The sequence below is a fragment of the Somniosus microcephalus genome, chromosome 6, assembly GCF_052327205.1.
Source record: "Somniosus microcephalus isolate GS21.2 chromosome 6, FLI_Smic_1.0, whole genome shotgun sequence".
In the NCBI taxonomy this organism is placed as follows: domain Eukaryota; kingdom Metazoa; phylum Chordata; class Chondrichthyes; order Squaliformes; family Somniosidae; genus Somniosus; species Somniosus microcephalus.
Window position 1 is genome coordinate 195,503,950 of NC_140992.1, and position 14,774 is coordinate 195,518,723.

Below are 14,774 nucleotides of genomic sequence, written 5' to 3' on the forward strand. Positions count from 1 at the left end.
AGAGTCCCACAGGGTTGTTCCACGACGGGAAAATAATAAAAAAAAGAAATATTAAATGCGCAGGAAACCGCGAGGAGCTGCACGTTGCAACGGAAACTGCGGAAAGCAGCGCTAGCAACCGCGGGGAAGAAGGCAAAGCGCGGGAGGCGCCATCTTAATCAGCGGGGAAGAAGGCAAAGCGTGGGAGGCGCCATTTTAGATTTTCAAGATGCCGAAGACTGGCTGTATCACTGCCTTTGATAATACAATAGAGGACTGGGCCACGTATGTGGAAAGAGTCGAGGTATATTGCGAGGCAAACAAAATAGCCGATGAGAAAAAGGCATCGGTGTTGCTAAACTTAATGGGCGCTAGAACGTACGGCCTATTGCGGGACCTGATTACTCCAGCCAAACCGAAGGCGAAGAGTTTTAATGAAATTGTTGCTGTCCTACAGGAACACCTAAACCCTGCACCGCTGTTGATAGCAGAAAGATTTAAATTCCACAGGAGAACTCAGCATAAAGATGAGAGCAATGCTGAGTACCTTACGGAACTACGCAAGCTATCAAAGCACTGCCAGTTCGGAGCAGGACTGGCAGATACCCTACGGGACAAATTTGTCTGTGGACTCCTGAGTGAAGGAACACAGAAGAAGTTACTGTCAGAGAAAGAGCTGACGCTAGATAAGGCTTTCAGCGTGGCAGTATCGTACGAAGCAGCAGCCAGGGGAGCTGCGGAAATTCAACAAGAGCCACAGGAATACGGCACCCACGAAATGACACGGGGATTTGCAAAATGTTATCGCTGCGGCAGAACTAACCATGACCAGAAGGACTGCTGGTCCAAGGACAAAATATGCAGGCAATGCAGAAAGATGGGACACATTGCACGAGTTTGCAGGTCTGGGAAGAAGACCAGCGACAACAAAAAGGCTACTAAGGAACCGTACAAGAAAGTACAAAAGATGACGGACAGTAGTTCCGAAGACCAGATGAGCGATAGTGAATCCGGGAACAGGAGACTAAGCTGTCTCAAACTTCACAATGTAATCGCAAAAGAGGATCACCGAACCATTTGGGTCACCCTCACGATAGCAGGGTCCCAAGTTAAAATGGAATTGGATACAGGATCAGTGCTAACCATCATGAATCGACGAGACTACGAGCAGCTATTCTCACACATACCCTTGAGAGAGACATCCATCGTCTTGACGACATATACGGGGCAAAAAGTATATCCCAGAGGAAAAATAAGGGTGCCTGTCGAATACAATGGCAAGAAAATACGGAAATTGTATCTCTACATACTGCAAAATGGTGGACCACTGTTATTGGGACGTGAATGGATCAGGAAGATAAGCTTAGATTGGCACTCCATTCATGCAATGACGGTGGACGGTAAAAAAGATGAAGACGTCACTCCTGGACGATTGTCAACAATCTTAGCTAACGCCAAAGAGGTATTTCAACAAGAACTGGGCACTCTTAAAGGCGTAACCGCCTCGATAAAAATAGAAGAGAATGCAATTCCCAAGTTTTTCAAAGCAAGACCGGTACCATATGCAATTCGCCCAGCCATCGAGGCAGAGCTGGAGAATCTGGAGAAGGCAGGCGTGTTGTCTAAGATCGACTGGAGCGAGTGGGCGACACCCATCATTCCTGTCATGAAGAAAACGTTAAGCAATAAGTCTGAGGAGCCAAGGAAGGTTCGCATCTGTGGGGATTTCAAGGCGACGGTGAACCCAGTCCTTCACACAGTACAATATCCTCTTCCAAGGATAGAAGACATCTTCGCCTCACTGTCTGGAGGGAAGCGTTTTACAAAAATTGACCTAGCACAAGCATATTTGCAGATGGAGGTTGAAGAATCCTCTAGGAAGTATCTCACGATAAACACTCACAAAGGTCTTTACCAGTATCATCGATTGGTATTCGGAGTAGCATCGGCTCCGGCGATATGGCAAAGAGCGATGGAACAAGTCCTGCAAGGGATCCCGGGGACTCAGTGTTACTTGGACGACATCCTTGTGACAGGTGAAGATGACAGTGAACACCTTAACAACCTAGAACAGGTACTCGCTAGACTACGGGAACATGGGCTACGAGCCAACCGCCCCAAGTGCGAGTTTTTTAAGAAACAGATATCGTATTGTGGCCACGTGATTGATGAAGAGCGGTTACATAAGTCCCCTGACAAAATTGAAGTGGTTGTTAAGGCCCCAGCGCCTGAAAATGTGTCGCAACTGAGGTCATTCCTCGGATTGGTGAATTACTACCATAAGTTTTTGCCGAATTTGTCGACAATTCTGCACCCACTGAACGCCCTGCTACGAACGGGAGTAGCATGGAAATGGAGCAACGACTGTAAGCGGGCCTTTCAGAAGAGTAAGGACTTAATCACTTCAAGAGAAGTATTGGCTCACTACAACCCAGCACTGCCGATCAGACTGGCGTGTGATGCGTCTCCCTACGGCATTGGGGCGGTACTGTCACATAAATTCCTTGATGGTTTAGAGAGGCCGATAGCTTTTGCGTCACGCTCGTTAACTTCTGCCGAGCGTAACTACGCCCAGATTGACAGAGAGGCCCCCAGCCTAGTGTGGGGGTGAAGAAGTTCAATCACTACCTGCACGGTCAAAAATTTACTCTACTAACCGATCATCAACCTCTTGTCTCCATTTTCAACCCTCAGAAGGGCGTACCGATAATGACAGCACAATGGCTGCAGCGGTGGTCCCTTTTCCTAGGGGCACACCAATATGACATCGAGTACAAAGGCACTAAACAGCATGGGAATGCTGATGGATTGTCACGCCTACCGTCGCCGACAGTGGAAGAAGACCTTGCAGTGGATCCAATGGAGTTATTCCACTCAACCATAGTCGAATGTCTCCCTGTGACGAATGCAAACATAGAAAAGGAAACACGGAATGACCCGACACTATCACGGGTCTATGATTTAACAGTGAAGGGATGGCCAGCACATGGCGAACCACTGCTGCCAGCATTCTCGCCGAGAAGAGAACAGCTGTCAGTGTGCAGAGGAACCTTGATGTGTGGATCCAGAGTAGTAATTCCACCTAAGTTGACGGATAGAGTGCTCAATGAGCTTCATGAGGGTCATCTGGGTGGGGTAAAAATGAAGAACTTAGCCAGAGCGTTTGTGTGGTGGCCGGGAATCGATAGAGAAATCGAAGAGATGACCAAGAGCTGTGCAGGATGCCAGAAGGTCCAAAACGCCCCACCACAAGCTCCTCTACATCCATGGGAGTGGCCCTCATCTCCATGGCAAAGGGTGCACATTGATTTTGCTGGTCCCTTCATGGACTCGATGTTTTTAATTGCGGTGGATGCACATTCAAAGTGGCCAGAGGTAATAAAAATGTCCTCAACCACCACGGAAAAAACTATCACAGTTTTACGAACCATATTCGCCAGGAATGGGCTGCCTGAACAGATTTGCTCTGACAATGGACCACAGTTTGTGTCTGAAGAGTTCCGGAGGTTCTTAAAGAACAATGGTGTTAAGCATTACACATCTGCCCCATATCATCCAGCCACTAATGGATTGGCCAAGAGGTTTGTTCAAACATTCAAGAAGGCTATCAAGGCAATGTGTAATGAAGATATACCCCTACAACACAAGGTGGACAACTTCTTGTTTGCCTACCGGAATGCGACACATGCAGTTACCAACCAAACTCCAGCCATGATGTTCTTCAATCGAAGACTACGATGCCGCTTGGATTTGGTTAAGCCAAACGTCCGAAGAGATGTGGAGAACAGGCAGTTTCAGAATATGAATGAAAGGCCGACCAGGAGTTTTAAGATAGGTCAACCAGTTTTGGCCCGGGACTACCGCACTGAGAAATGGCAGCCAGGAACGATTTGTACACGGCAAGGACCTCTCATGTATACCGTGGACATTGGAGAGAGCATTGTAAGATGCCATGCTGACCAGATTCTAGTGTCACTGGAAAACGTCAACTCCACACCATGATCTGAGACACCTGGCAATGAAATCGACGTACCAATTGCAGCTACCGCAGAATCGGTGATATTGGAAGCAGATGAACCAAACAACGACATTAATCCCGACTCAACCTTGCCAGAAGAACCTGATACCCCAAAGAGGCGTTATCCAGACAGAATCAGGAAGCCTCCTCAAAGACTGAACTTATAATTGCTTAAACTTAACCAATGTATCTAGCAACCGTAATTGTGATTGTAATTAGTTATCATTTAGTTGTTAAATGAATGTTATGTACTGTTTATCTAAAAGGGGAGGAATTGTTGTGTATGTACCTTTAAGAGAATAACTGGTCTCAGACTGCAGTACCGGCAGTGACCACCCCTGTATAAAAGGCGCTAGTGAGCCTCTGTAGTTTCAGTTTCCCGATTGACTTCAATCAGTAAAGACTTGTTTTGTTCAACTCCTGCTGTCCGTGTCTCAATCATTCATGGACATAATAGTGTGTACCTTATTTCTCCTTCCTCTGTGCATCTATCAGCACTGAACACTATCCACCATTGCTCTGCCCACTTATATATCTTGTCTAACTTGTTCTGTACTTTGATCTGGCTCTTCTGATCCCATTGTCCCTGCTAGTTTGGTATCATCTGCAAATGTGACCATTTTATATGGAGTTTCTGAATCCAGGTAATAACTAAAGATGAATTCATCACTTTTTTTGTATAAAAGTAATGAAACACCTTCTTGGCACACCGAGCTTTGCCTTAGGCTAGGTACAATAACATTGGCATTTAATCTAGTCTTACAATGCATACTATCGCTGCATTCACCTTAAATCTAATCTAACTCCTGGCACAGTTACAACAACTGACAAAAAAGGTATGATGAATTCAATTATAATTAGCAATTTAACAAAATCCTACTTGATATAAAGTTCTCAGTAAATTATGACAAGATCAGAATATTCACAAGGGAAGACATGAGAAACATGCCCTCCCCAATGATATCCCAAGTAAAATCTGGCACCACTGTTCTGATCCTCTGATATAACACTTCATGAACAATGAAATGTATTTTGGCCTCCAGCTGAGTCACTGGGATCCTGAGGTGCGCGTTGGCTGGAAAAGGCGCCCATGAGCAAGCTGATAAATGAGTGCCGCACTCAGGGTTAATGGTCCTGCATCTTGCAAACTAAACTCCTGAGATTATGTCATGTCAGATGCAAAAACAAACAGGGGTGTGGTGTGCAAGAGAGTCGCGATGTTTTCAAATTTGATTCTTCGGTCCTTTGCTAATCTATAAATAGGTCTAAAGGACGACCACTCCATCAGAGTGTGTGGGAGAGATTGGTGCTGCCCTGTGCCCCTGCAGTGAATAACAGATGAACTCATCACTGCACATGCTTCTCCATCTGAACAATGCGTCCTCAGTGTATCCAGTGGTTCCATTAACTGTTTCAATTATTGATAGAACATGCCCGTTTAAAAAAAAACACTGCACTCTACTCGGTTTCTCAGAATTAAAAAGTATGCTTCGAATTGCTAAAACCAGAAATGACAAATCCATGGAGGTGGGTCAGTTAATGCTGAGATTTTATTAATTCAACAGTGGCAGCTTCCAAACCAGCAACGAGTAAGGTTCAGAGAATCTGGAGATCTAAGGCAAGTTATGCAAATTTATGAGTGTAAGCGGGATTCCTGGTCAGCGAGCAAATTCCAGCCCAGTAAACTGTTTCAAAGTAAGCACGTTAACTCAGCGTCAGTAGAAGGGTCATAATTGTGTAAGAGCAAATGTGTACGTGTCTGCACATGTGACAGACGAGTGAAAGGGAGTGCCTGGGTATTCCTGGTACATGGCGCATTGTTACTGTCGCAGTCTCAGAAAATGCACACGCTCCTATAGCCACTAGGGATCAGGGAGGTCGCAATTTGAAAATGCTCAGCTAATGCCTACTCATGCGAGACACAGATTGCCTGATTTATACAACTAAGTTTGTGTCACTAATGAGATCCTAAATTAACCCAGCCCCTTGCAGAGAGTTACTGATCTAGACTGTGCCATCCCAGGGAGGTAGTGAATGAGGAAGAGCAGCTTCCCAATAGGGAAGGTGAGAAAGTCATCAAGCAAATCACCTCCAACTGCTCTGGTAGTCCTCCTAGTGGCTAATTACAGATCAGCATTGGCTGATGCTTGCCATCAGGTTGTTAGCAAACATTTTGGCCAAGCAATGGTCTTTAATTAATACAGGGAGTGGGTGGAAAGTGTAGAGCGATTCACCAAAACTAAATGGTTGCCTTGTCTTTCTTTTTACCACAATATTACAAGAACACAGGCTTTCATGATTGCCATGCATTTTCTTGTCAGCATTACTGATTTATTGAACTAGCCTTAAATTCCTATTATAAATATGGGGTCAGTACATAAGCTCTCAGCTGAAAACACTCTTTACCCTGATCAATGAAACGGTTACATCCCAAGACTGCGGGCACATAAACTGCTTCTCGGATAGGATTCCTCTAAACCATCTTGCTCTTCAGGAAAGTAACATACTGAATATTTTAACCTGAAACATCTGCAATTATGTATTTATTAATGATTATGGTAAAATAATACAGCTGCACTGGCCCATTCTGAACTGTGAAAGGTAATTAGTCACATTGCACCGGTAGCAAGGCCTTGTGTGACTGATTATTAACTGCTGGGGTTAAGTGATCTTTCAGCACCCCGGACAGAGCAGAGCACACTGGTGCTGACGGACAGTTTTTAATTGGTTTCTGGTCAGTCTTTCCCTCGCCTGCTGGTTTTTGATCGAAGATCCTTGTAATGGGTTAGGGTGACCTAGGGAGCACAGTGGCACAGCCCAGCAAGGGGTGGGGGAGGGGGAAAGAGACATAGCTGGCATTTACGTCAGTTTGCAAATCTAAGTCCCTGTTTTTGTTAGTGAATGAATGAGGGAAAGAGTGAGGGACGGAAGGGAAATTCTGTCTGTTAGTCTAGTTTGGATTTCCATACAGAGGTGATATCTGTTCACTGGATCAAATCAGCTCACAATGCCTTCAACTGACCCACTGGTCTTCAAATCGATTTGATGACTTGAATCAACGCATGAACCTCGAACTCGTTAAGTGCGTGAATCGACTCATTAACCCCGAAAGGATTAACCCTGGTGGCCTAGAATTGGCTCAGATTCCATCAAAAGTTATTTATTTCACCACAAATTCAAACCGGCAGAAACCTGGAGTTGAGCCGATGGTCAACATACTGACATGTCACAGCTTCTCCAGTGGATCTGACCTGGCACTGCATTCAATACTGTGGTCTGGACTTCAGTTACACACAAAGTGGAAATCTCAAGTAACGGTAGTTTGCTTTTGCCTCAGTGTTACCGACAGCTTGCAGTGCACGTCCAGCACCGGAAAAAAGTATTTTCTTCTACCTCCTCTCCAAGAAATGAACATAAAATCTGAGTCAAGAAGGAACTTCATGGCAGGTAAATAGAGTCAAGATATAGATCAGCCACGATCTAATTAAATGGTGGAACAGGCTCGAGGGGCTGAATAGCCTACTCCTGTTCCTATGTTCACTTCAGAGGGATTAGCGACCTTTCTGGTTTTAAAATTCCATCCCTTCTAACCTTCATTAGACTGTTCAAAGCCTTATTCCCTGCTCTGCAGAACTTTGATCTTTGACCCAAACACATTGACTCTCTCATGACAACACAGTACTGTCATTAGGGCCGTGAATTCACCCTCTCACACTGTTACAATAACCTTTATTTCTGTTATCATTCTGTACACTAGTAGCACCCAATTTAATTGCAGATTGTGAGGTGTTTTATTAAATCACCAATAGATCGGCTGACGTGATCGTGAAGTGAATGTGGGCACAAATAATTTTACAGCGATCAAAACATACAGAAATGCCACCAGTGCAAAAACAGATTTAAATTTAATAAAAACCGTTAATACGCACATTTCCCTAATTGTAGCAGAAGCTTGTGCAACATTTATCCAGTGAGGCAGAGGGTTTAAGAAGCTACCCTGTCTCACCGTTGCCAGGGCCTTCTGCTCACAACTCAGCCTGGGTGAGTGCCTATCCAAAATGCGGCACTGTTCCCAGGCTCCTCCACTCAATACTGCCTTAACAATATTTTGTAGTTACATAAATGTAATCAAGGGGAGGGAATAATAATGAGAATGGAATATTCTCACTTGTTAAATATTAATAGCTTTAGATGACATGCAATGGAGATCTTACTCTACCTTACCCCAGCAAGGTGCTGAACTACAAGCCTAGGCAAACAGTTGCTGGGAGCTGCAGTAAAACAGGACAAATATCCACTCAAAATCTGTAACAGCCAATAGAGAGGCAAGACTGTCATCCCGACTACCTCAATATGATTCAAATCCAGAAAACCAGAGTTAAAGGGTGAGTGTTCTACGGCACTCTCCTGCTCGATCCACCATCAGAGATCAGTGCCCATCACATCCCACCAATTGGGAAAGGATTGATCCAAAGTGCCTGAGATAAGAGGAAAGGACCTAATAAACTGCACCACCCCACCTCCCCATAGCAACAGGAAACCCTTAGAGCTCCACTGTCTGGGATGGACTCAAACCCATGCTGCAGAGATTAAAGAACTCCATTGTGCACCCTCTGTAATCTATATTGATATGATTGGTATTGGTACTAAACACCTATACGCAGTTTCAATCTGATGAAATTGAAGGTATCCCAGACACCCGGTGGGACTCGGCTCATTTTCAGTTTACTAACTCGGGGTATTTTTGACTGGTCTGACAACTATGGGAGTGGTCTATTCGATGAATTGTTAAGTAACTTAGCAACAGTTGCAGGCAGGAGAAGATCTTCAGCCCATCTAGCCCACCTATCTACATTTCCAATAACCCTGAATCCCATTTGTTGACAAGAACCTGTCTAGTTCCTTCTTGGAACAATAAACCTTAATGGGTTTCATCACTTGTGTTGGTTCCACACGTTACCGTAAAACGCTCCTTCTGCATTTCCTATTTTCTTTTGTTTTTAATTTGTTAATATGGCTTAATTTTGTTTAAGATAAAGGATTTAGAGGAATTGTTGCTGCAGAGTGTGATAATTCAATATTACTTGATGTTTACAGTTGGTTGCAGCATCTGGCATGCCACGAGGTAATCTGCATGGCCTGGGCCTACTCATGGGATTATACTTGAGCAGTTATTATTCACCTATATGCTGCACATTTTTTACTTTCCCAGTCATCTGAAGTTGTTGCCTTATGCTTGTGTACCGTTCTACATACACACTGTCGCCACTCCCCACTGCCCCCCAGTACCTTGCCAAAGAGGCTTTTCTGCATGTTCGAATGTGGACAGCGTGTGTTGCAGGCTATTTGACCATCGGACATTACAGCTGAGCCCAATCCTGTCCTCATCCCTACATGTACACAGTGCACTTTCCAACAAATGAAGGAAGGGGCATAACGGAAAGGAGAAAGACAGACTTGCATTTATATAGCGCCTTTCACGACCACCGGACGTCTCAAAGCGCTTTACAGCTAAAGAAGTACTTCTGGAGTGTAGTCACTGTTGTAATGTGGGAACAATGGACTCCATTATCTCTGGGGCCTGGTTCGAGTCCAGCTGAGCCAGATACTGGATAACAATAAAGGAGCAGGAACCTTCCCACCTCCTTTTCTCAGGGGCACTATGACCAATCACAGGGCCCCATCATTGGCCAGGCTAACTCAACACAGATTGAGCTTCAAACCCGGAACCTTTCGGTTTGTATAGGCTTCATCAGCTGGGCTCACTTACACACCTTACACTGACATATGATCCTGAGGTACATGAGCTAACAAGTATTCAAACAGGTATGATGGGATAGAGAAACCCAAAGCAGGTTTCTTTCTCCTCCATTGACCTGCGTCAGCCTGTGTGAATGTCTTAAATAAGGATCGGATATCAGGTTCAGTATTTACTTCAAATGAAGCTCGTGTTACCCTGATCAGTAACATGGCCAGTGTCAGGGATCTCCGTGCAGCTATGACCAACCTTCTGTTCATTACAGTTATTCTACTGATGCTCCAATGGCAGGCAATTTGGATTAAATGGCAGGCATGCCAATATAGCAAATGAATTGCTACACTTTAAATAAAAACAAAGATATTTTAACTGGCAATTTGTTATAGAAGTGGTAGAATCACAATACACCATGAGTGGTTCCATGCTCAGCGATACTAGTCACCCACGGTGGTGTGATTTCAATGATAAGTGTATGACTGGCCTAGTTGGTGCTGTGTCACTTACAGCACAATGGCCCTTTACATTCCAGTTTGCTGTAAATGTTAAATATTTAGCTAACAAGGACTCTTTTTTTTAAAAAGAGGGCTTTTTAATTAAAAAATAAAATTATTCTAAAAAACTGCAGCGATAGCCTGAAATGATCCTTTGCAATTGGTTCTTTTTGAGAAACCGCTGCAGCATTTCCGTGTGATGCTGCTCCCGTGTGACTGTGGTCAGGGGTCCAAATTCTAAATAACCAATCCCAGTCACCGAGCTCTCTTTAGATGGCAGAGGGAAAGATAAGGAAGTTATTAATAACTCGAAGTGAGAATTAAATTCTCCATACTCCTGCCTCTGCTGCCAGTAAGCACTGTGAATAGGGACTTATCAGAAGTGTTATCACGTAGTCTCTGCAAAGGGCTACAAACATAGAAGACTTCAGATATAACCCAGCGCAGGCTTATTTGTGGGAGGCTGTTTGGTATTTGGGCCCAGATCTTTAAAGAGTCGCAGTATGCACGATTAATTTACACTGACTTCTCAGAATAACAAAAAGGATAGGGAACCGACAACTTCCTTTAATAAAGCATAATTTAAAAAAAATTTCCCCCTCATCTTTTGGTCGCTCAAGTGCGTAAGATTCGCTGACCGTGAAGGGCAGACTTGCAACCTATTCCTAGGACTCTGCAATATCACTATGGTACAGCCACTACAGGGTGACAGCCCCAGGAAAGTAACTTAGTCCCTCGTATTCCCCCAACAGTTCCATTCCTACTGAATACCTTCTGTACACAGCTCTAAATATATCAGTCCTGAGTGAGCAGCCTCTGAAGTATCACTCGAATCATATCACACCAGTCTTCAGGGGATATTCTCTGCATAACACCACTAATCGCATGACATATAACAGGATCCTCTCATCCTTGGCAGGAGGGGAAGAGGAGAAGACTGAAAAACATGGTCACATAGGTTAAGTTTTGAGGAGGCTTTTGAAGGAGGGCAGGAAACTAGCAAGACAAGAGGTGTAGAAAGAGAGTTTAGGATTGTAATTGAATTGGAGTGTGCAAGGGTATGGTGACTGTAGACTCTACAGAGAATGGTGGAGGGGGGCACACAATAGGCTGCGTTGGAGGGTACATGCTGGGAGAAGACTGGAGAGGCTGGATGGAGCAAGGCCATGGATGAATTTGAAGATGAAGACTAGGATTTTGCAATCAATACTCTGGGAATTAGCAGAGGTTAGCAAGGACAGGAGCAATGAGAGTGCAGAAATTCATATGGTACATGATATTATGGGCCACAGTGTGACGTTAACAAAGAAGGCTGAAGTTGATCCTAAAGATGATGAAGGCATGGATGAGGGTCTCAGCAATAGTGAGGATGAAGTAGGGGTGTAGGACTGAAATACATCAGAGGGGAAAGCAAAGATATTTAGCAATAGCTTAAGCATGAGCTTGAGGCTGCACACTGTTGGGTTCCATCAGACAGCAGCAGTGGACAAAGGTGGAATCAATGCCTGAGGAGCAACATTTCTGATGGAAGCCAAACAGGATGGCTTCAGTCTTGATGATATGAGCTGAACAAAGTTCTGGCTCATTCAGGACTGGATGTCTGAAAGGTGTCAGATAGAACAATGCCAGTTATGGAATCAAAGGTGGTACAGCTTGGTGTTCTGGGTAGACATATGGACAGTGAGCCCATGTTAATGGCATCGCCAAGCAGCAATATATAAATGACAAATAGGAGGGAACCAGAAATTGAACTTTTGGGCATATTAGAAATGACTGTTTGGGTATGGGAGGAGAAACTGTTGTGAAACATGTACTGACTTCATTGGGACAACTAAGAATGGAACCAGTAGAGGGCATTGCTTTAGAGGTGGACTGCGGAGGGCAGATGATGGAGGAGAATGGAATTGTCAATCATGCTATAGGCCATGGAGAGATTGAGGAGGAATAGAATGCCACAGTCACTCACATAGGTTGTCATTGATTACTTTGACCAAGACAGTCTTGGTTAGACATGGGTAGAACCAAAACCAGACTGGTAGGACTGAAACAGGTAGCGGTGGAAGAGTTGGGTGAAATTAATAGATTCAAGGTTTTGAGAGGAAGGGAAGATTGGAGATGGGCTTAATAGCTTGAGAGGACAGAAGAATTGAGCGTAGGCATTCAATTTTGAAAGCATGAACATTTCTCAGAGGAAGTAAAACTGATGAGAGCTGGGTGGAGGGAGGATAAACAAGTGTTGCAGGGTGGGCAGATGGTCAGGCACCTGGTGGATAGCATCAATTTTGAAAAAGTTGTCCGTTAGTTCCTTGCTTCAGGTGTCAGAGATGAGAATGGAGCCGATGGGGGAGGGAAGGTTGAAGAAGGTAGCTTGTGGTAAAAGAAGAGTTTAGCATCGTCATTGGCCTCCAGCATGATCCTGGAGTAGGAGGTTGTTTGGCCACAGAGTATCCTTTGTATAACACTTCTAATTATACCCACAGAAACATCTTCTACATAACACCTCTAATCACATTACACAGTCTTAAGGGAATATCCTCTACATAACAACTATAATCATATCACACCAGTCTCGAGGGAGTTACCAGCTACAGCGCACTTGTAGTTGTGTCCCATCAGTTCTGGATGAGTACTTTCTAATATTACCCCTTAGTTCATTTTCTTTTTCCATGTCCAGTGCATGCCATAAGTTATATCATACTGTGTATGCTGTGTTCTTTAACATCCACAGTGAGGCACCACTTGCAGCTCAGCTAGTTAAGGCAGTTTGCACAGGGACTGTACATACCAAACGGTCATACGTTTAATCCCTAATCTGTGATCCCTTGATGAATCGCAGGCCTCAGCATTTCTGGATTAGAGAGAAGACCGGCCAGCATTCCGGCTCCTAATCACTAACCAGTAACCCCTGCTGGAATAGCACATGTGCTCAGCTGTGACACACCCATGGTGGAGCAGGCTGCAGACTCTTCCTGCCAAGATCCACACCTGAAGAATGACCACTCGGGCATGGTACCAAAGGGAGCCTGGCCATGGATTCATACTCCAGTACAGAGCCAACACCATTGGGGGTAGAGGAGGAGGGGTGGAGGGGGAGGGGTGGGGCGAAAACAAGAAAGGAGAAAAAAATCAACCGTGTTACAAGTAGAAGTTATTATACGCTACAAACACTCTTAAGTTAGATAGTCTTGCAAATGAATATTCCAGCAAGCTTTTAGTGAGATACATTAAAAGATAATCACCCTGGACAGGGAATGCACTCTAACATTAAAAGCCAAGGCTTGTGCACATAACTAATGATTGCAAGTGTGTTATAAGGTACTTACTTGAAGAAAGAGGTTCACATAATGCCATAAACAAAGACAGTGCAACTTGAGAGAGTTCATTGACATTTTAACCCAAGATTTGTGGAGATTTAATGCTTGTGTGTTGTTTATCGTTGGATATAAAATTCAAAATGTTCTCCAGGGATAGTTCATGTGTGAACTTCAGACAAAAGTGGAATTCAAAACCAAATCTCCTTGTCATGACTCCAACACTGGGATTGGACACGCACCTCCCAATTAGGATTCCAATCTCTATAGTGGGAGTGGAGCTCACAACCCCTAGTCAGAATTCTAGAGCTGCCCCTACACCAGGATTAAAACTTACATTTCCTGCTAATTCAGCCTGCACAGTCACTTTTCAATTAACTATTTACAAATCTGTTGCACGATGTTAACACAGATCTCGATGTTGTGTCGTGTTTACTGGCACCCAACCAAGTAACTATTAGCAAGTTTTCTTGTAAGTAAAGTTTGAGTGTTGATCAGATGGCTGAATTAAATGCCACACAATCTGTATCTTCAGGGAAGACAGTCATTTTTGTATATTTTATATTTTGGGTTCTTCCATTACACACGTGTGTTTCTTTTTCACTAATATATTGCACAGCACAAGCAGAGAAATGAAGATCATGCTGCTTCCATTTTGGTCAGCTTTATATTAACATCTCAAAAATGTTAGCATAGCAATTACAAGAATGTATTTGTCTGTGGAGTGTAAGTAAATCCCCAAGTTGTGCATTAATCCATTGAGGCTAAATGGGTTTTACAGCTTTCAACATATACACATATTCTACCATTGGGATCAAGACTCAAGATCCAATCTTGGTCATTGCATTTGATGCTTATATTTGTGTGTGTTTGTGTTGAAGGGGGAGGGTGGACCGAGTCTGTAATAGCCCCTCGACAACGTAATTGGCTGTAGTCCATTACGAGAATGAGCTCCGTATTGATTCTGAGGCTGCACGGTCATCACAAATGTCAATTTAAAATCACTGAGGAAATGGTGCAATCAGAACCTTAAATCGCCAAACCACAGGTTACACAAAGTACGCGTGCTCTACATACTTACACCACCAAATGTGCATGATCAAACTCCACCCACGGCAAATCGGTTGTGCACTACAGTTTTGTTTGAAATGCTGCTGCAGTCGTCGACAGAGGGACTAATGCTCCGTTTAAAATGCTGCGTTGGCATTTCCTTAAAT

The 14,774-nt window shown here is 44.0% G+C and overlaps 1 protein-coding gene across 4 annotated transcripts in view; it reads right to left on the reverse strand.

Annotated features, from left to right (window-relative positions):
- The window catches only part of LOC147116308 (guanine nucleotide-binding protein G(o) subunit alpha), a 381,614-nt gene that overhangs the window by 247,191 nt on the left and 119,649 nt on the right, over positions 1–14,774 (reverse strand). The window lies entirely within an intron of this gene.